Source organism: Choristoneura fumiferana, chromosome 6 (assembly GCF_025370935.1).
Source record: "Choristoneura fumiferana chromosome 6, NRCan_CFum_1, whole genome shotgun sequence".
Lineage (NCBI taxonomy): Eukaryota > Metazoa > Arthropoda > Insecta > Lepidoptera > Tortricidae > Choristoneura > Choristoneura fumiferana.
This window is the reverse complement of record NC_133477.1, coordinates 12,680,998-12,702,910: the sequence shown is the minus strand read 5'-3', so window position 1 is coordinate 12,702,910 and position 21,913 is coordinate 12,680,998. Positions and strand designations below refer to the sequence as shown.

Sequence of the window (21,913 nt, the reverse complement as noted above, 5' to 3'; positions counted from 1 at the left end):
CGTAATTCACCGTCCCAATAGAGCGGTCTTATAGGTTTAGTTTAGAAAGTTGGCATCTTGTCCATAGCGGTTATTCCGCGTTCCCTACTAGGCTACTGACGGGCAGGTTGTACAAAAAGAAGGCTCTATTTAACCGAAACCAAATCGGGAAAAAGCGCTCTGTGTGCGTCGGGGCGAAGACTGAATTACTGTGGCGGTACTGCAAAACAAATCTACTACGATTTACGTGCCGTAAACTCGTTACGCGTTTCCAACGAGACGAGTTGGGAGCCGCGGGGAGCGTTGGAAGTTGATCCTTGCGGGTGGGCGTGAGAAGGTTGCAACGAAGTTGTCATCGGGAGCGTTTTGTATAGTCGCCAGCGAGAGAGAGGCGAGCTTATACCATTGTATGGAGAGGCTCGCAGGTTCATTCGTTGGAAGTGTCGTTATCACAGTCGCTGTTCGGCGTTCAGGCGGGCAGCTCGCAGTGGGTCGGTCGGCTGTCTTCTCGGCGGCGGCGGAAGTTTTGCGGAGATCGCGTTCCGATGTTTCTATCATCGGCTCTCAGTCGTGACTGATTGCGGACGCTGGCTGAAAGTGAAACTAAAAACTTGTTGACGTGATAACAGCTTGTGTACTTTTATCGAACTTGTGAGTTGTGTAATCGATTGACGGATTGGATTTGAAAGTGAAGATCACATAAATCTTAAAAAACTTTTGGGACTCGATCTCGATATCAGCGTGGTTTTGGATAAAAACTGCGTCTTGAATATTGAATCGTGGAAGATTACTTCAGCAACGGTAAGTTGGTTTGAGCTGATCTGATGCGTGGGTTCCCTTTTACTTAACACTAATGAATAAGTTGAGTTAACAAAGGCGTAGCAACTAGGTACCTACGGCTTTAATGCTGTAGCCACGTAACAAGTTAGGAACTAAGTTATTGCGGTTTTAAGCAAATTCCTCTGGTATCTTGTTAAGAAAATTAGTCTTAGAAGGAGCTCATAACCAACACGAAAGATGTGAGATCAAATCTCTGTTGTTTTATACGAGTACTAGATATAATTCTGTAGGTACAAATTTAAAATATTAATCCTATTTAAGGTGTTAACAAAATTAAGAAGCCTATAGGATAAAACGCAAGAAAAATTACGGTGAGCCCGGTAATTAAATTCTGGTTTAAAAAATGTTGCTCCATTAATTTTTATGCCATTTTGTCGTTCTTTTTAGGGTTCCGGACCCTTATAGTTTCGCCATGTCTGTCTCTGTCTGTCCGTCTGTCCGTGGCTTTGCTCAGGGACCATCAATGCTAGAAAGCTGTAATTTTGCAAGGATATACCTATATGTGAACTATGCCGACATAATGGTACAATAAAAAATAAAAAAATTTTTTTAGGGTACCCCATAGACGTAAAGTGGGGGTGATTTTTCTCATCCAACCCTATAGTGTGGGGATTCGTTGGATAGGTCTTTTAAAAATTAGGGGTTTGCTAAGGCGATTTTTCGATTGAGTGATTTGTTTGTGAAATATTTAACTTTAAAGTGTAAATTTTCATTAAAATCGAGCGTCCCCCCTCTCTAAAATCTAAACAAGTGGGTGAAAAAATTTGAAAAAATTAAGGATGGTAGTAAGTATTTATTTTATTTATTTATTTTTACATTCAAGGAAAACTATAACGGTTAAGTTTGCTTGAGGATTATTAGTAGTTTAAGAGTAAATAGCAGCCTAAGGTATAAAATATACCTAAACTATGGAAGATTCCGTATAAAATACGAAATCCTTAGAAAAGTATTACTTAATTTTTTCGTAATGGCTACGGAACCCTATTTTGGGCGTGTCCGACACGCTCTTGGCCGGTTTTATTTTATTTTATTTCCAATGGCTGTCTCGATATCTATGTCCACCGTAAAGTATTATTTTGTATTGTATTGTATTGTATTGTATAACTCTTTATTGTAGGTACATAAAATATATGAAAAGTACAGTTAACAAGAGAAAGAGATCTACAAAGGGGAACTATCCCTATTTTTATGCGTTATAATTTCATAGTTGGGTAGGTACTTCTAAAATACAAAGTAATGTCACTTTGGGTTAATATATTAAGAAAAATAAGTGGCTTATCTTATAATTCAGTCTGAAATCGAGTAAGGAAAGATAAGTTTTATATAGACTCTTGCGCAGTTCATGAACTAGACTATTAAATGTCATTTGATACTAATCGTGACCAGCTGAAGCCTTGCAACATTCAATATATGAATGTTGATATAAAAGCACGACTATCTACTTAACAAAGAATATACAAAAATACAAAATACAAACACAAAATCGTTTATTGCCAATAAGAAATACCAATTATTACATTTTTTTTTAATATTATCCATCAGTGACCAAACTACGCTGAGCGGTTAACATAAAATAATGCTTAGGTACATAAACGTTAATATAAAAGTTAAATAATTTATTAAAACGGTGGTTGTGGTTCGTTAGTCTAACAACTGGTAGCATGGTGTACGGTTGTGTCACTCTGAAGATGAGCTCTGTTTGAGTTCGAAACGCGTCAGTGTAGTGTGGTGGTGGTGATAGATGGGTTTGTGTGATTTGTGTGTGTTCTTACAGTGTGGAGGTGGAGGAACTGCATGAACACGCATATTTTGCATAAGCTTAGCTATCGTAAGGTCGCGGGTGAGCAAGGAAATTATTTTAGTTCATTTATAAAAGTTAAGTAAGAGATTGAGTATTAGATAATTCATAATATTACTAATAATTTCTGTTTTTTACTAATTAATAACTAATTTAGTTTCATTTATAAAGTCCGTAGTATATACTAGCAAACAAAAAAGAAAAAGAAAATGAGTTGATGTAAGTTTAAATAAAACAGTATGTATACCTATTTATCGATTGCACAGACAGAAGACGGAATGTTAGTTGAAATATTATTAAGTATTTACTTTTCTTTTAACACGCTTATACTTCGCTTATGCTTCACTGATAACTGGTAACTATGTATCTATAATGTATGTAACGGAATCCTTCAACTTGATTTTCATCGACTTCTTACTGTAGTATGGATACGAAACTGGGCTATAATGCGTACTTAGTTCTGATGAAAATACAATTTATGCTACCGTCGAGCTGATCTAATGATGTTGGAAGCTGGAAGCTAAGCACTGGAACTCCAAAACAGAATGTCGTAATATAGCCATGTGTGGGCGTGTCCGAGTAGTCTTAGGGGGTACTTTGACTAAGTACCTATGGCATTTAGGGTATGATTATAGAGCAGTTAGATAGTTACCAAAAAAGCGTGTTTTTTTAAACTATATTTATTTTCCATATTTGCCCACTAGCCGTTACCCGCGGCTCCGTCCGCGTAGGTTTTGGTTATCGCTCTCTCGCGGGAACTATGCAATTTTCCGGGATAAAAACTATCCTTTGTTCTTCCCCGGGATTCAAACTGTGTATCTGTATATCGAATTTCATCTACTTAAATCTATTTTGCCGTTTAGACGTGATGAAGTAACAAACAGACAAACTTTCGCATTTATAATATTAGTGGGATTATGGCTGAACAAATTTTAAAAGGCAAAGCTTTCAAACACACTAGAATCGATTCACGTTATAAACGTACATTCTTATAAATATAATGTTAACTTAGAGGTATATTTCACTCGTTTCCGTTGGGGGTAAAAAGCGGACTGCTAACTGTGTTTAATTACATAGCTTACCGTCGAGTACACACAATAATCCACAGTTGCGAGGTAAGTGCGGTCTCGTCCATCATACCTCGTTTCAAAAGAACCGAGAACGTAAAATCTGCACGTTAAATATTGTTATTTTAAGTGATGAATGTAAATTGCTTTTTCAGCCACCTACAGTGTACGTACTTAAGCTTATAATGGGGGAGCAACGATTTAGTATTCATAAGGACCCGGAAGGAAGTAAAAAATGTAATATCGTCACAACGGCCGCTGCACTCTGTCCCCTAGTGATTTATGACGAAATATTTGTTGAAAGTTGCTGCTAGGCTAGCATTTATTTATGAAAACATGCAACCCTTTCAATAATAATGATGTAAAGGAATAAGGACAAGAAGGATAGGTACTTAAGGAGTTCTGATAGTGAACGAGGGCAAGAACGCAGAAAAGAAAACCATTAAAAACACCTCCGTGATTCATCAAAGAGCTACTTACTTAAAATGAATTTAGCGTAAACCTTTTTTCATGTTATCAGTTTAAGCGGAACCCATTGGAAAGTCATTAAACATAGTATGTGTAAGAACAACATCCTATTGTGTTGTAATTGTGACATTGATGGAGGATTCACTGTTTCTTTAATGTGAACAACAATGAATACTAATTTCTTGTCTTGCTTGTGTGAATTCAGAGTTAAGACGAATCAATGCTTTTAGACGACACCACAAACATTCATTAAATTCATCTGACACTAATACCCATCTATCACTATCAAGCATTCATAATTATTCCATCAACCGTTAAGTTTTATTTGGACAATGTAATATTAAGATAATTAAAACGTACGTGCCACTCACGTCCATTGGTTTGGTCTGCCAGATATCCAAACAGTCTATTGACATAACTGTTTAATATGCAATGTATCTTGTTGTACGTGCTTTATCAGTGGTCAACATCTCAAGTCACTGGCCTGATGTACTAAAATGTATATCATATGTACGAAGTGAAATGGCAACTCTCTATTTGCAAGCTGATTGGACAAAACAGTTGGGGTCGCATTTTATTTGATAAAGTAAAATGTGGATGAAACTACAACTTCACAAGACATTTGATATGCAGAATATATTTTTGAATGCAAAAATATATTCTGCATATCATCATTATATATGATGATCTTTGTGAAACACCACCGCCACACATAATAAATGTTGAGCACTGATTTCTCTAGCGAGCACATTGTTGAAAGTATTGACTGTCTAAAACATTTTGTAGACATTATTCGAGCCCTATCGAACCTACCCCTTTACATATACAGTCAAGCAACTCTCAAGTATCATACCTACTAAAAGAAGCACTTAGTTACAATTGTTTGAAGTTAAATAATATATAATGTAGAGTAAGCATCATAAAACAAAGAATGAGAACATAACAGTACGCCATACGAAATCAAGTTAACAATGTAATGTTAAATGTAATGTCCGTTGCAGATGGTACATAATGATGTTATCTTCTTATCTTCTTCAAATTCTTCACACTGTGATGGATTCTTTCACTGTCTGTCGGTGATAAATTCTGGAGTTCGGTATTTATATTTATTTAACTAATTCTTAAGAAACAGTTATTGGGACTATAGATACTGCAGTATGACGGCGTTATAAACTTGTGGACAATATTGTTTGGTTGCTTATTGCGTTAAATCTTTATATAAAACAAAGCCAACGAGACGAGATAAATTATGCCATGAGACAGAAAGGGAGCGAAGTACTATTAGTGACGTATGAGAAAAAGATGAAGTAGATATATCTCGTTTCGTTGGCTTTGGTTTAGATTGAGGGTTAAAAACTTATGCCTTATTGATTACTGGCACTTGAGGTATCCCATCTTAGGCCTCTAGGTTGGCAACGCATCTGCAATTCTCCTGGTTTGCAGATGTTTATGGGCGGTGGTGATCTCTTACCATCAGGAGACCCACTTGCTCGTTTGCCATTGTAACGGTTCGGATGTGTCACACGACCGTCACTGGGAATAAATTAGTAGAAAATTGTTAGTGGGGCCATCTATGAAGGTTTGATGGAAACTCGAAACAAAAACATGTCGACAAAGACAGTTAAATAAGAGTAATTGAGATTAGAATGTCGACGTAATTAAAGCAGGGATAACTTAGCAGTCAATCTAATGAGTAAATGTTAAATTTAATTGGAGATTAGAATTGTGTTGTTCGGGTATAATAATTAATGTAAAGAAACGCCATCTATGGTCAATTAGAGGAATTAATAGTAGGCGTCATGGAAAATTAGTGAACTAATGCCGAACTGGGTTTAGCGGCAGAGAACCTAACCTGGGAGGCTTATTTGGGAGTTATAGAGGTCGTTTAGGTAATGGAAATGTAAATTTTACCTAAAAACAGGAAATATGGTCACAAATTCATCAAAAATAGACATTATATCAGTAATAGCATCATTAGTAATTAGTCTAGAGTAGATCTTAGATCATTTGATGTTAATAATTAGGTTAATTAAAGAAATATCAACGAAAGCATCATGGAAAGGGCAATTTGTCGAAATTAGCTAAATAAGTTAAGAAAACCGAAAATGCAAGCATTACGTAATCATAATAGATTATTGGTTCATCATCTATTATAAATTTAAGTTTTCATTCAAAACGGAGTAGTATTAGCAGAGTAATTACACATTTAGTTAAGACGAAATTACAAGTACTCTGTCGCACTGACTTAAAGTACGAAATTATGGCAAATTAGTGGCGTTAATGGATAAGACAAATGAAAACGCGAAAATTTAATAGGATTTATAATTGTAGGCAAATTAGCTATTTTATAACGAACAATAGAAGTATGTAATTGGCTATTTATATTCAAAGAGTGTAGGGAGTAATAAGTAGAAAATTATCATTAGAAGTAAGATTATTGTTAGATAGGTTAAGGAAATTAAAACGTTGAGGTAAAATTGAAGTATTTGACAAATACATATAAATATTTATTGAAAATTATTGTTGTAGCACAATATAAAAATGGAACGTATTTACTAGAATAGTTAAGCTAGGATAGTGTCAAGATAAATAGGAAATTTTAGTTCAAAAATAAATTTTACGGTTAAAATTTGGCTATTTTGAGATAAAGATTTGGCAGCAGAAAAAGCGAGAGCGGTCGTAAAATGTCACCGTTGTCAACTTTGGTAAGCTTGTCTTCGTTTGGTCGCTTGTCGCGGATATACCAGATGTCCCGGGAGAAAAGCTATAAATAGAGGTGACACAATAAGGGCGGGAGCCAGATGGATTTAGATTTCGTAGAGACAACATCGTTATTTTGCTAGTCGGGGGGTTTAGTTTCAGTACACAGTTTTCTTAATTAATTAGAGTCAATAGTATCGGGTAATTTTATTTCATTAATTTTAATTGGGGTTTTTTTTATTTTATTTAATTTGAATTAATTTTAATTTACAAGAAATGTGAGTATTTCTTCAGGAAGTAAAGTGTCGGGGTCTTGATCATTAATCTGCGGAATAATGATTAACTCTCTGGTTTTTTAATTATTTGTGAAATATTTAGTGCTGATTTTCATTCGGAAAATCTTTGTGTGAGGGAATCTTTGCGGTCTTGTGGCGGTGAAGTCCCTTTATTTGTTCTTGTAGTGTGGAGTGATCGTTTTATAGCGTTTCATTTCAGCCTACGTATATTTTGTACTAACCCATAACTTTCTGTGTTTTTCCCAACTTAATGGAAATGACTTTGGTTCCTCCATAACGTACCTTGGTTGAGCTTTAAGTCCGTCTATATCGTCTGACACCTAACGGTGACAACCGTGGACGAAATAGGCTTCCACTTCCTGAAGCTGTGGCGGCTTCAGCGGCAAATTACTGTCGTACCAGCCACCAGTGGATTCTGTTTGTCTTTTGTAACGACTAAGTAGCGCTCGTCGAAGTGAATGCGTGTCTTGTTGACGCTTGGTTTGTACTTAAGAAACTCAGAATTCCTGTCCCCTATTTATTTACGTATTTATGCACAACGTTAGGTATTCTGCTGTTCCGCGGGGCTCCCCGTCATAGGGACTTTCCTTCGGGAAAGTTGGGAGCTCAGCACCATTTAGGGACCGATAGGGCTTTAGGTATACACACCATCATTGTTGATAGGAGATTAGAAGAAATTCATTGCACCGTGAATTTCTACATTACACTAAATGTACATGTGGGATTAATTCCCTAGTTTTGCTAATCACAGACAGAGAGTAGGGGCCTCAGGCAAGCTTAAAGTACAATTGTAGGATTTATTAGGGCTATATAGGTAGGGAAGTTCATAGGGCTTAGCTAGAGTAGCGTTTCCTTACACCGGGAAAAGTTACTATTTTAACTCACCACACAATTAGTTCACCTATGAGGGTTTTCCTCCAAATTGCTAAACTTCAACACAGAGCTAGGGAAAGCTTAAACTCGCACACACATAGTTTTAAGACATAAACTAGATTTTAAGAAAATAAAATATAACATTTATTTAAGTACTTACGTCAATGCTTTATTATACAAAACTTAGTTCATAAGAACTTGACTACGAATAACTTTATTAAAATTAGTAAGTTGACTTCAATTTAAAACCAAAATACGGTTTGATCATTTTGTTAAGAGTAAATAACAATAACATATTTTAGCTGTCTTTCCTATAATGAATAAGCGGGAATTGATATGACACGATCTCATAGCTAAATGGACAATTAAATGCCAGATAATTTACTGAATAATATTTAACACAATTATCATCTAATTTCGATTTGAATTACGATTGCCAGCTAAAATAAGCTTTGTTTTGATAAAATTAATATCAAACATCATATTCATACTTTTGATTAAGATCTCATCAAATTATATCTAGTAATAAGTTAGAGATAAAATCGTAGAGGGTTTTGGACCATCTATCAATTAAAATACAAAAGTCTTTCGTGTTATAAATACATACTATCTGTTTAGTTGTCGTCCTAACATTGAGTGAACGGATGTAGAAATCCTGACTACGGTCGATAGCTTACGTTGACACATACCAGGCAACAGTCTATCTGGAAATTTATGTACTTTTCATTCGATCTCGATTTAAACATAATTGATTAAGGATTGATAGTTGAAACAGTTTATTGTTCATTTAAAATATATGAATTGAGACAAAACTAGTCATAGACGAGTCCAAAACCTAATACAGAGGTTATCTTGAATACCCAAGGGTTATCTAGTTATAAGCTAGTTAGATTATTATTAACGCTTGTGTTCTGGGCGTAAAGTATAGAAATCGGTACTTACTTTCTGCTTTACTCTGGTAACGCCAAATGCTAGTAGAACTAGAAGATTAGACTAAGTAGATAGCTCATTAAAATAAGTGAAAGTCACTATGAGATTAGTAATTATACCAACATAAAATTATGTCAAATTAAGACATTCCATATATCTAAGATAGATAAGACATAATCTAAATTAAGAGATACTAGTGCCTATAGTAAATGAATAGCTGTAGTGTCTAAACTCATTCCTGAACTAATTACCAAAGTGATAATTAAGCATCTCATAGAGTACTCTAATATAAGCATAGAATAAGTAACCATAAGTCTAAAATTAGATTCAACTTCTTACAAAACATTGTGTTTGTATTTTCATACTTTGATTTGAATGCACCGAAAGTTAGTGCTTAGTCTAGTAAAATCATAACTTGACATATCCATAGAGATATATTGCTCTGGTGTGCGACTGGATGAAGGACGAAGGGGCAAGGAGGTAGCGTCCTTCCGGGACCTTAAAGGTCCCGGTATTAAACTTAGTTTAAGTCAAAATAGATTCAGAAGTAATACAAACACAAACACTATCCGTAGTAGAAATATTTCCTCTCATTTTTCCAAACTGATTATTCTAGGTAACCTGAAAGATCCATTTCTAGAACCATCCAGTCTAAACATACTAGTATATCTAAATTCACATCTCAGTAATTAAAGTTTCACCCTAAAGTTCAGTAGAGTTCAATCTAGAGTCAAAATTATCACGAAGTTAGGTACTGCTTAATTAATTATAACATTAGAAACACAACTGTAGGCTTTTCAAATTAATTCTCAAATAAAAGCACTTAGGTTATTGCTGGGCATAAGGTAGGTTCCTAATCCACTAGACGATTCACGATCACAAGGCCATAAATTAATTTAAGTTAAATCACCATAGCGTTACCACAAGTTAAGTGTAGTATTAAGTAGGTTAAGCAGGGTAGTTAAGTTAGGTTTTAAAATCTACATATAGAGTACATCAAAGGGCTAGTTACACCATCCAGTCGTATAAAAAAAAAAAACTGTTAATGAACAATTGTGCATATGACCAAGCTTAGAAAAGGTAAAACAAATGACAAAGTCTAAAAAACCATCGAACCTACGTCAGTATTGTACTGTTATTTCCGAAGATAAACTTTCATTGAGCTTAAATGGCTAAAGGCTTCACAATCAGATAGCGCTAAAAGCTTTTCAATATGTCATTTATGATTGTAACCATAAGTTTGAATTTTATGATTAATCTTATGAGATTGACTATATACTAACCTAATCTACTATTTACAATCTTAGATAGATTTATTTATATACGAGCAGTATTCACAATCATACGGTGACGAATATAAGTAGATGAAGATAGAAACACAAATCACGCATGTCCCACAGAACCCTAACAAATTAATGCGTTATAATATCGCAGTTATTACGCGTGTAATGTTGAAACCGCGTACAACTGGTTCTCATTGAAATTCTCACGTAAAGATGCTCCATTTCGATTAAATTGGAAGCAGCCGGCTCAATTAAACTTGCACCCTGATTCGGAATGTCAATTTATGAAAGGTTTTTTGCTCATTCGGTTTTTGTCCATCTCAGAGTGCCAAATAATGAACTAGTCATTCAGATGGTATCGATCTCTTGGCAACATGGATGCTATCGAATCGAATTTAATTGAGACCGCGAGATGATTATCGAGTGACCGATCCAATCAGTCTATTAAAAGTGAACCAAAAGAGAATCTAATTTTGGTGTGACATCAATCTGTGTGTTATTTTGCGTTGTACCTAATTTAAAATTTGTACTTTGAAAGAAGTAACCCTTGACATAGTAGAGTAGTCAGACGCCTCACATGCAACGGTTCACTGAACAAATGGAACATACTGCGAAAAAGGATTGGGCCAGAGTCTGCACGTGGGCTCAGTGTAAGATGGAGTATTAGCACAGAATTGATTAGATACTAGTTGAAGTACTATTCTATATGAGGATTTATTTGCTTATACAGGGCAAATCTCAACCTAGTGCGAAGTAATCGAAAAGTATGTCTGGATGAAAAAGATGGTGTTATTTGGTCTGGCCCAACCCAAAGGAAACAGCTTGTGTGACCTTATGAACATAAGTAGGCACAACCCCAAAATCTCAGAGGTGTTTAAAAGGATACCAAATTCGGTTACGGTTATTATGCATTACATCACAAAGCCCACGTTCCAGGTAGGGTGAGACAATAAGCGTCAATTTCGGAGGGATATAAAATTCATGGGCATTATAACGCGTGGCGGACATGAATTTTCCGTACCGCTTCGTCCGCCACGTCGGCTCTCTAGCCTCGAACTGCGTGACTTGGCTAGCGAAAGAGATGAGATTAATGACAAGGGAGGACTCGACAGACTACCGGTCACACCGTTATGTCATAATTACATAGACGTTCATTACAAGAACTTCACGCCTTTAAGCACGCGATTTTATCTCGATTTGGATTGTTTTTAGCGTTAATAGTGTACGGTCTGCTCCAGATTTTGGTTTCATTATAAACGGTTCTGATGATTCTTAATTTTTTTCTAACAGGTACTGAGAGTCAGCATGCTCTGATAAGTCTTGTATTTTTTATTGTAACCGTATTGCTATCGTTATCATAATTTTCGATGAAGGCTCGTACATAAACATAACGCTATCCTTTTCCTTAAATATTCCATATTTCACGGCAAATATATATACATAAATAACATCACGGGTCTGTATTTGCAAAATCGGGAAAACGCATGTTTTCGCAGAAGAGATAAAAGTTCATCGCAATAATTTCATTTCATAGTATAGTTTGGGACATTAGCGAAATTTATGCTGGAAAAGAAAACTAAATAGTACATGGTCTATTTCAAAAAAATAGCCATCGGTGTGACAACGGGCAAACGTTATCAGTTCTCGGATCTTACTTCCGATAGATTCGATTGTTCCGACGGACTCTGACTCGAATACATTACCGCCGACTTCCCAATATAGAGACTTTCGACCCCTCGTCTGCCAGCGCTACATAAAACATGGCTATTGCTATTACAGGCTAACGTTATTCTTTAAATTCATTGCTCAGTAATATACTGAATGATCAAACGCACATCAGTAATCATATTATAACGGGTATGGCCTGCAATATGAGCAAATAATTAAAACACAGATCATACTCCTCAAACTGAACAAAATTAGTTCAGCGAATTTTAAAAATAATTAGTTTTTTAATTTTTATTACACATTTAAGTTTATTCGGAGAAGCAATGTAAAGCAAAATGCTTGATTTTTGTAGGGTGACAGGCGACGTCAGTTGGGTTCTAGGATGGCGTACATTGATAGCAGTATTTAATCTGTATGAAAAAAAAAAAATTCAAAGACTCTATTATTTTTAAAAGTCGCTGAACTAATGTTGTTCAGTTTGACGAGGACGATCTATATTTTAACTAAACATGTCCAGCTAAACTCGATTTAAGACGTGAGTTATCCGTTACAATATTTATCATTTAATAAATCTCACGTTTGAAAAACATTCACCTATCGTCTATTAAGCTCAACTTGAACTAGTCCCTTCATAATTGGCCGCCCAAATATCAACTCGGTAAGTATAATTTATCCCCTGCCTATATTAGCTTAACGGAATAAAGGTTGCAGTGAGAAAGGTGTTTCCTGCGGTTATTTTAGTAATGACTAACGTTGAAGCTTTGTATAGAGTTTAAATTTGTTTTGCATGCAGTAAGTAGAAACGAAGTATTAGCGTAGAAGAATATGTATGTAAAGTGACAATGCGTAGGCCATGTCATGACATCAAGAATATTATAATCATTGGGGAGAAAGTTTCTTTAGTAGCAACCACGAACCGAAAGACGCAAATGAAGGCATGAGTAAAAATATGAGGTGTCTTAAATTTACTAAATATTTCAGCAGATGCTTAGGTTAGCTTGATTGAGCACCTGAGCATTTTAAAATACGGTTGACAAATATTGCCGTGTATCGATAGACGGTAGTTCTAGGTGTACCGGGCCAAAGGCAAAGGTACTGCATACTGAATCAAAAAATTCGGTGGAAAACCTCCACAGGGTTCTTTAGTCAAATAATCGCAATCATTGGTTGAAATATTACTCAATACTTTTAAGACTCGTCTTTTAAGTCACTACATTCTTGACAGAGTGCTCGTGCTCATCGGTCGAGGATCAGTACAGTGAGTAAACATTTATGTCAACTTATTTGGGGTGGTGTTTTCCCAATGTCTTCCATACCGCAGGGCTGGTTGGTGTCTGGAGTTCGTGTCAGCACCAGAAGACGCTGCTGCTCACTCTCACATCAGGACCCTCAGGCGCCTTTTACGACACCCACGGGAAGAGATGGGTCCTATTCTAAAAGCGGGCACGGAGTTAGGTATAAGGCTCCTTTTTTAAAACACAATTCACGCACATTTAAACGCGTCTCGGCTCTCGCGCCCACTATATTGCATATTATTATGACTATCAATAGACTTTGAAGATTGTGCCGAATAACATTATGTATGTTTACGGTGCTCCATTACAATGATGTGGTGCCCAGCTGCGGCTATAACGGTACGCAGCAAATTCCTCGCTTACTAACGGTCCCCTGTCTCGTCATTACATCCCAGAAAACGTGAATAGAATCTAATAACACCAAAATAAGAGAGAATCAATATCAAACGTTAATTGCGATTTCAAATGCATGTAAGATACAGCCACCATTATTTTTAACTGAATAGGTGATCATGCCGTGAATAGACTGTGAAGGGTGTTGCCACAGACATGTTTAATTGCTCATGGTGGTACTGTTAGTAGTATCATACAATACATTCTTGACATTATAGATACATTAAAAAGTGTTTTATTAATATAGATACATAGGTCACTTACGTACCTATTCATAGTCGAAGTAAGCCCGACATGTTTCGAGCCAAACCGTGGCTCCTTTTCAAGGCGAGCTCAAGCAGGAAAATTGTTATGTTTAATATATCGACTGTGGTTTTTGTATAAACGATTCTAGCAATAGTAAAATTTAGTCAGATGCCGTAAAAATTGAAAGTGCTGATCGGGTTTGAGTATAAGCGTGACTCGCCGGGCATTGGTGGGTCCTTCGTGACCAGTCAATTGTAGTAGGTACATTGATGCAACCGAACACAATTGTTTTGTTACCAATTTGTTTTTTGACGTAATGCCAAAGTGTTTTGAAGAAAGATATAGTTATTGCCCACTCGGGCCACGTAAGAATTTCAAATTCTCAGACAACCAAAAAAATTAAAGATGTTGTTGCTACCTATTTTCTTATATTCCAATAAATTCTATGAGGGAGTGTTAACAGATATAATTGTTTATTAAAATAGAAAACAATCAGTTAAAAAACAATGAGTTTGCTCACCGTAAAAAAGCGTTAAGAATCAAAATTACACCTTACCATTAAAACCTACGTAAGAAAATACATTTAATAATAATATTTTTGCCTCTGACTGTATGGAAATCCTCGGTGCGTGAGCTCGACTCACACTTGGCCATTTTTTTGTATTGTTATTAACGGATATGGGGTGGGTTTAATAATGCGATTATATTAATTTGTTTCTCAACTTCCGTGCAATTTTATTGCGTTTGGACTACGAGTATAACATTGATCGATCATGCATGGCCTTTAATTTGAATAAACACATTAGCTACGCACTAACAAGAGCACTTATTTTAAATAATTCGTGACTTAAACTCAGTGGAATTGTAGTTTCACTGCAGTATTTTTCTTGCGCAAAAATTTGGGAAAATGCTTTCAAGCGAACTTATTTCAGAGACTTTCACTTGAAATACGTTTAAACACTAAGCACTCGTTGTAATTTACTAAACGAAGCGCGTATTTAAGAGCCATTCATTAGCACATATGCAAGAGTTACCGATCGCAACTGACCGTGAAAATTGGTTTTCTCCGCATCTTTCTGTTCTGAAGTATTTGCGATTTCATAGTATGGTGTGACTTTCTTCATAGCACAACTACTCGTACAGCACGAAAAATCGGAAGGTATAGGTAGTAGCGGGCTGTTTTCCGCATCTCGCCGTCTGGGTGCGCCTTTTTTTCTTGATTAGGCTGTAGGCGATATTCATGCCAGCCTAGCTCCTGGAGGAAGCCTAGCAGACACTTCACGTTGCCGACGACTGCCTGCAGTGACCTCGGTGATCCGAGGTGTACTGCCATGTAGTTCGCCACACCAGAGCATTCCAGAAAGATGTGAGTGGCTGTCTCTTCGGCCTCCATACTGCTCTGCACAGGGGGCTTTCTGTAACACCTAGTTTATTGTAAGTGTTTGTTTAGCAAAAAATCGGAAATGCACAACTTGATTTGTTTTATTTATACTGAGCGGCAAGAAATCTGGCTCTCAAATGTACCTATATGCACTAATAGGTCATTTTGTATGTATTTATACCTAGTGACATCCACGAAGACTCGTGATTTAGTCAAAATTAGACGTTAATGACATTGTAATAAGAACCACGGCACGCGTCATCGTGAATGACTCTACCAATAGACTGGACCAAATTTTGTGCCGATGAGTAGGTATATATTATATATAACCATGTATTGATATGGAAAATAGTAGGTGGTGAGCTTAAACTGTTGCCGAAAGACCTTAAAACTTTTTTTAATTCGCGTACTACTACGAGTAACATAGGGTCTTTTTTATCCTGGAAACGTGTATGTACCCTAGGTAAACTTTCCACGGGGCACAGACGAATATAAGTTTAATATGAGGTAGTTTTCTCGCAAATTTTCGGCCGAAACATTTTTTCCAAATTATTCATTTCCCCACTGTTTCATATTGATGAACATTTTTTAAGCTGTTAGTGCTTCAGGATTTTTGTAATCTAACTAATAGTGATAGTCCTGAAATATATTCTGAATAGTTTACAGTTTCAGAAAAAAACGTTCGTCCATATGATAAGATTGGGAAATTAATCATTTGGGAAAATATTTTCGGCGAAAAGCCAATATCCCACCGCCTCATCGACATTATAATATGTATTACCAATCTGAACGCACGAAAACAAATCGTATATACTGAAGTACCTATAAATATTAAATGGGATTGATACTATTAAAAGACGTATCTTCAAAGATATGACTTTGGAGTTTGATCGGAACAATCCGGTCACTTCGCGACATACCTCGCCTTTGAATTCCCATCATATTTGTCTGACATTGTTTGCTAAGATTTTGTCATTGATGTTGTCAAACATGCAAAAGCTTTGTGTTTTTACGTATGCCTTGTACTTTTACTAACACCGATAAATCACAAGGTAGCGCAACTTTTTTGTTTTGATGTATGAACGTTGTTCGGACGGAACCTTGAGAATTAAGGTTGTGTCGGTTTTGTGATTTATTAATAATAAAGAAATGAGATATTTCTTTGGCTTACACATATTTATAAGCTAATGCTGATACTAGCAGTAGTATGGGTTACAATACAATAGGTTTTTAACAGTCGATAGTCTGACAGCAAATCGACTTTCCCCTTTCTGTTGGATTGCCTATCTGTGCATATCAGTATTTAGTACTCGGTACAAAATACTGACCACTGAGCCGACCAGTAAACAAATCGTTGCGTCGTGGATTTCTCTTCTCGAGAACCTTTTGTTACAAAATTGCTGGCACCTCACACGAGTAATGACCTCTCATTATAATAAATGAATCAAACTTAGGCTGACAAAACATGTCCCGGGTCACGGTCGAGTGTATCGCGCTCATCATCTCGAATCATGAGCAAAATTGATGGACAAATCACCGAGTGCGTGATAATTTGTAATGAGTTATCTTGGAGGTTGTGTTGCGTAAGAGCATTGCACACAATCACCTAAAGCCGAGAAGATCTAAGATGTTTCTAACATGACTCAATCTGACGTGCGTCTGCGAATACAACAGCCTTCTAAAGGTCGATACATGTACGTGTTAGTGGGACAATAAGCCCTTAAATCATAAATGCCTCTTTGTGACGCAAGAGCTTTGATGGAATTTTGAACTCGTGTGGTTTCGTCTGGACTCTACCCTAAAACTATTTCGATAAATTGCAGCAACAGTACGTCAAAGTTTTTTGTCATCTGTAAATAAAAGATAATTAGATATTTACGTGTATCAGTCATAATCTTGCTACTGTATCTGAATCCACTATACCTACATGACAATAATCGACAGAGTTTAACCCACACTTACTTTAAATAAAATAGTATTCAGTAGTGAAATATATCCGTGGTGGCCTAGTGATTTCTCAAGTTCTCAAGCAGAGGGTCGTGGGTTCAAACCCCGGCTCGCACCTCTAAGCTTTTCGAAATTATGTGCAAAATGACATTTGAAATTTACCACGAGCTTACGGTGAATAAAAACATCGTAAGGAAACCTGCACAAACCTACGAAGCAATTCAATGGTGTGTGTGAAGTTCCCAATCCGCACTGGGCCCGCGTGGAAACTACGTCCCAAGCCCTCTCATTCTTAGAGGAGTCCTGTGCCCAGCAGTGGGACGTATGTAAGTTGAGATGACAATTAGTGAAAAAGCAGTAGAAAGTTAAGGCTTTCCATACATTACAACTGTAATTATTACATATGTTATTTAATTTTCGTAACTAAAATGTCCCACTCCCACTGCTGAGCTCAGATCTCTCCACTTTTCCGCCTTATGTCCCTGTGGAGTGCATGCCCCCGCCCGCAACACTATTTGATATGAGTCTAACTTGTCCCGTTTTCGGTCTGGCTCTTCTTCGATGGCCATCCATCGAATTCCAGTGAGCAGCGAGTTGCGCCCAACGTTGTCACATACGGCAAAAATAAGTAGCCAAGGAAATATATTCCTGATCTTGCCTAACTGCCCGAGTACCTAATCGTACAACGGACTGACTTATTTAGCCTAAGAACAGCACAAGTTCAACTTGACGCTCTGTCTGGCGCCCTTTACATATTAATAGTAAATCAACATCCGCTTTAGTTCAAACCTGTATAATAGCTTTAAAATAACTTTCTAGTTCCTATAACTATCCATAATTTTGAAATATAGATAGACCGCATTTGCGTCTATACTTGTTAATTGAATTACTCCAGTGAAAGTAATTTAGAACATGAAGTGTGTGGGCGAGATTCGAACGTCAATGCAGTCGATACATTCACTTTCAAATATTATTGATGTAATGTTACCTCATTAGCAAATAAAAGATCTTGAAAAAATGCTCCGCATAATACTTGACTTTTTGCTGTTAGTCACGATCAGCGTTTAATGATAATCTTATCTTTCCAAATTGATTTCTGCAGAGTTACTACAACACATTAAATTTTATCTTGGGATACTCATCATTCCTAGACAAATTTGATGTCATGGTAATAAATAAATATACCTTTATTGAATAATTCAAAATTTAGGGATAAAAATATCCTTAGGCACTTTTGAGGAGTGTTTTACGTAAAGCTTAATGTTAACTATGATGCAATTATGACTGATCGTTGTGTATTTGATCCATTCCAGCACAATCTTTACACAATACCGTAAAATATCTACTGCTAATTGCCACATTCTATAAAGCATTGAGGGCATTTATCAAGCGTGAAACACGACATATTTGCTCATAAATAGGTGTCATTAAGAATTACTTGAATAGCGCGTAAAAATACTCGGTTAAATACTTGGTGGTTTATTCTACGTTCGGCCTTATAGGTACTGCAATATTAAAGCCGAAGTTTTAAAACTTTTCAGAAGTGGCACTAAGCAGAAGAAACGAGTACTGTAACGACGTAAGCTGACAGTTGGTGCCTTTCTCGAGTATTTTCAAAGGCCGACGCGAAGCAAAAGCCTTTTAGATACGTTAAATACGAGTAGAACGGGAAGAACCCTGGGATATAACACACAAAATAAACTAAAACAAGCACTGCATCCATTTAAGTCTTGTTACAATGTAATAAAATATTATTTTGAGCGGGTATATTTTCGTAAATATTTAGTCAATCAGAAAAACTAAGGTTTGCATGAAGGTGTCTAAAGTATTTAACTCTTTTTTACAAGTCGCATAAACCAGCAGGGCTACTACGAAATTCGAAACTCGAAGTTCGTGTCGTGCGGTTCCTCTCGCTCTCGTATTAAATAGTATAAGTGTCAGAGGGACCGCACGACACGAACTTCAAGTTTCGTGTTTCGTAGTAGCCCTGCTGGGTTTTTGGTGTTGTTTAAATTTAAAGGCCGTGTCGTGTTCATAAAAGTTGAGTGGCTCCCACCGGGAGTAATATGTAAAGTTTTAATTCTGTTAACGCAATTACACCTTGTTTTAACCCCACGTCGTAATTTGCAGTTTGCTGTAGGGAAAACTTAAACTTAAATCCAAGCCAGTCTGTTCTAAAATCTAGAAGCAGCAGTAAATTCGTGGCTGTTAATGGAATTTCCGCATCATAGATCGGCTACCGCGGCGCAGGCATGTCCGGTCGTATCGAACATGCCCCAGCACCACGCTACGCCACGGTACGCCACGCTGCGCCACGCTTTGCCACGTCGCGCTAGTGAAGCGCGACCCTCGCACGCTACATGGCTAGACCTATGCTATGCCCGCTGCAGTCACCCCAACCCTCGTATTAATCCGATTAATTCCTAAAGGCAGTCCGCGTCTGAAGGGAAGGGTGTGTGTTTAAATGATTTTTGCATGTGGCATTTTGACGTCGTTCCCCTTAACCTAACACCTCTCATGGCCATAATTGGATCCCTACGCTTTGTTTTACAATGAGTAATGAATATTAATAAACATAATCGAAGCCGACGCGCCCAAGACGCGCCGTCGAGAGCGAAAGTCGCGTCCCAAACGTAATTCAGAATAGATTTAAATAGCGATAAATCTTATTCTTATCTTAGAAGTTTAATACATTTTTTCTCAGACAAATGATGAAGTGGGACCGGAACGGGCAGGGCGTAAAGGAAATCTTCAGGTTGACGACGCTTGGCAGGCAGGGCAGACGGATCAGTCACTCGCATTTTTGCATTACTTATTTCCTAATAAAATTAAAGATAAAGCTGAAAATCAAAATTGAGAAATATACGAGTATGGTTTCAAAATTAATCGACAGGTTTCAAATTAGATAAATCAATGCTCGTTAAGCTACAGTGCCTCCAATAAATAGTATTGCTGAATCCAATTTGGCAATTCTTTTATTTTTGCTGTTGGATAAACCATCAGTCACGACTTGGTTCAGAAAAAAGACGGATGAAGTAAAGTACTGCAATAAAACGAGCGAAACCCGCGATGTCCGGTTTACTAGCCGGTTTTGAACATTGAAAAACTGGATTTCTCATAGACGCCCGTAATAATACAACTGATTAAACCTTGTCGAATTCACCAGTTTTTAACTGCACTGTGAAAGAGAATGTGTAGAGGTTAATCGATTACGTCAACACTGAGTTCCAATCATAGATACCATATTTGAACATAACATAACACACAGCTCAAATAAAGATATCAGCACTCAGTCGGAATCGGTGCACAGTGCCTGGTTTGCTTGATTTTAATCAAAAGTTTCGATTGGACTGCCAACCATTCGAGAGAGTGCAGTTGCCGCGTATGTGCGCGCTCACAGGCGCGGGTATGATCGGACTTTAATGGGTGCACCCCAAATGTGTGTTCAATTTAAATACGGATTTGCAGTTCCATAATTGTTGAAAGTTCGTACGATGTATGACAAGCCGCCAGCGCCGGTTTCTCTTCTAGACACATGCAACTTGTTATAAGTTTGATATAGGCTTGTATTAGGCGCTAGTCGAAAAAATTGCCACGGACTCGAATACCCATTATTTAACATGTGCATAAGTCTTCACTCGTACTCAAGAAGACATGGTTAGATTTTATGATTAGAACTAAAAACATGAATTGAACTGTATATTTCCATTATTAACCGATCATTTTATTTTTGCACACTAAGACAAAAAGATGATTTGCGAAGAAAGCATTTTAAAATGAAAATTGAAGGTGGGTAAATCTCTACGATCCAGAGGCTCCATTAAGTGAAATAAAAATAAATTGTACTCAAAGTGGGATAGCCGCTCAAATTAAGCACCTGAATAAATTGTGTGATAATCCGTAGCAGTCTTTTAATGCTTTATTTAAAGCAGCCTCTGGCGACGAAAGCGTACGAAACGAATGAGATAATGATTACTCTCATTTCATTACTTCTCCTTGATCCTAGTAATTGAGGAAATTGTGCCGAAGTGTGATAAGAGACAGAGAGAGGCGATGGAAAGACAGAGTGAGAGCGTACCGAGTGTTGTTGCGAGTTGCAAGGCCCATCAGAGACCTCTTAATCGTATTAACGCCTTTAGCACCTGAGGGTGGGCAATGGTCCGTGACGAGCGGAGCATAAGGCGCAGACACTCCGTTCTATCACTTAATCAATGCCACAAACTTTGCTTCTGTATTAAACTTGCTTACAAACTGCGATCATTTACCTTCAAAATTACCCCCGAATTTTTAATTCTAGCTTAAAAGTTAACACACTCGTAATGAGGCTCTCAACGACGCTCTGGATAATATTTTGGTAGAAAGGAAGGCGCAGATTTCAGCACGTCCGCGGTGTTTTAATTTATATTTTTCTCTGCGAAACTGCGAGCAGGGAGTTCATAATGGACAAAACATTAGCTTGGCCTACTTTAGTTGAAAGCTTTCAGGGCATTTCGACTCATCTTGTGCTAACATCGCCGGTACTCTGTACAACAATCACCAAATCACTCTTTTGTCTCATTAGCTTTTGGGGGATTCTTGAGTAAAAAAGCTGTTTGTAAAAATTGGTCGAGGCCCTTTGAGATTTTGACACGTTTGTTTGTCAAATTCAGTGGTTGTTCTTTTTCTGTAAGATAAATAACTAATCCTAAATGTTGTGTAATAATACATTTTATTAAGAGTAGAAAGCAATAGATTATCTTATCAGTTTAT

General features: G+C 36.9%; 1 protein-coding gene across 2 annotated transcripts in view; it reads left to right on the top strand.

The window, feature by feature from the left end:
- The first annotated feature begins 421 nt into the window (after positions 1 to 421).
- Positions 422 to 21,913, top strand: part of LOC141429100 (BAR/IMD domain-containing adapter protein 2-like) — a 167,098-nt gene continuing 145,606 nt past the window's right edge. For both annotated transcript variants that reach the window (XM_074089297.1, XM_074089298.1), the window contains exon 1: positions 422 to 780. The gene's annotated coding sequence lies outside the window, so the exon portion shown is untranslated. The remainder of the gene's footprint in view (positions 781 to 21,913) is intronic.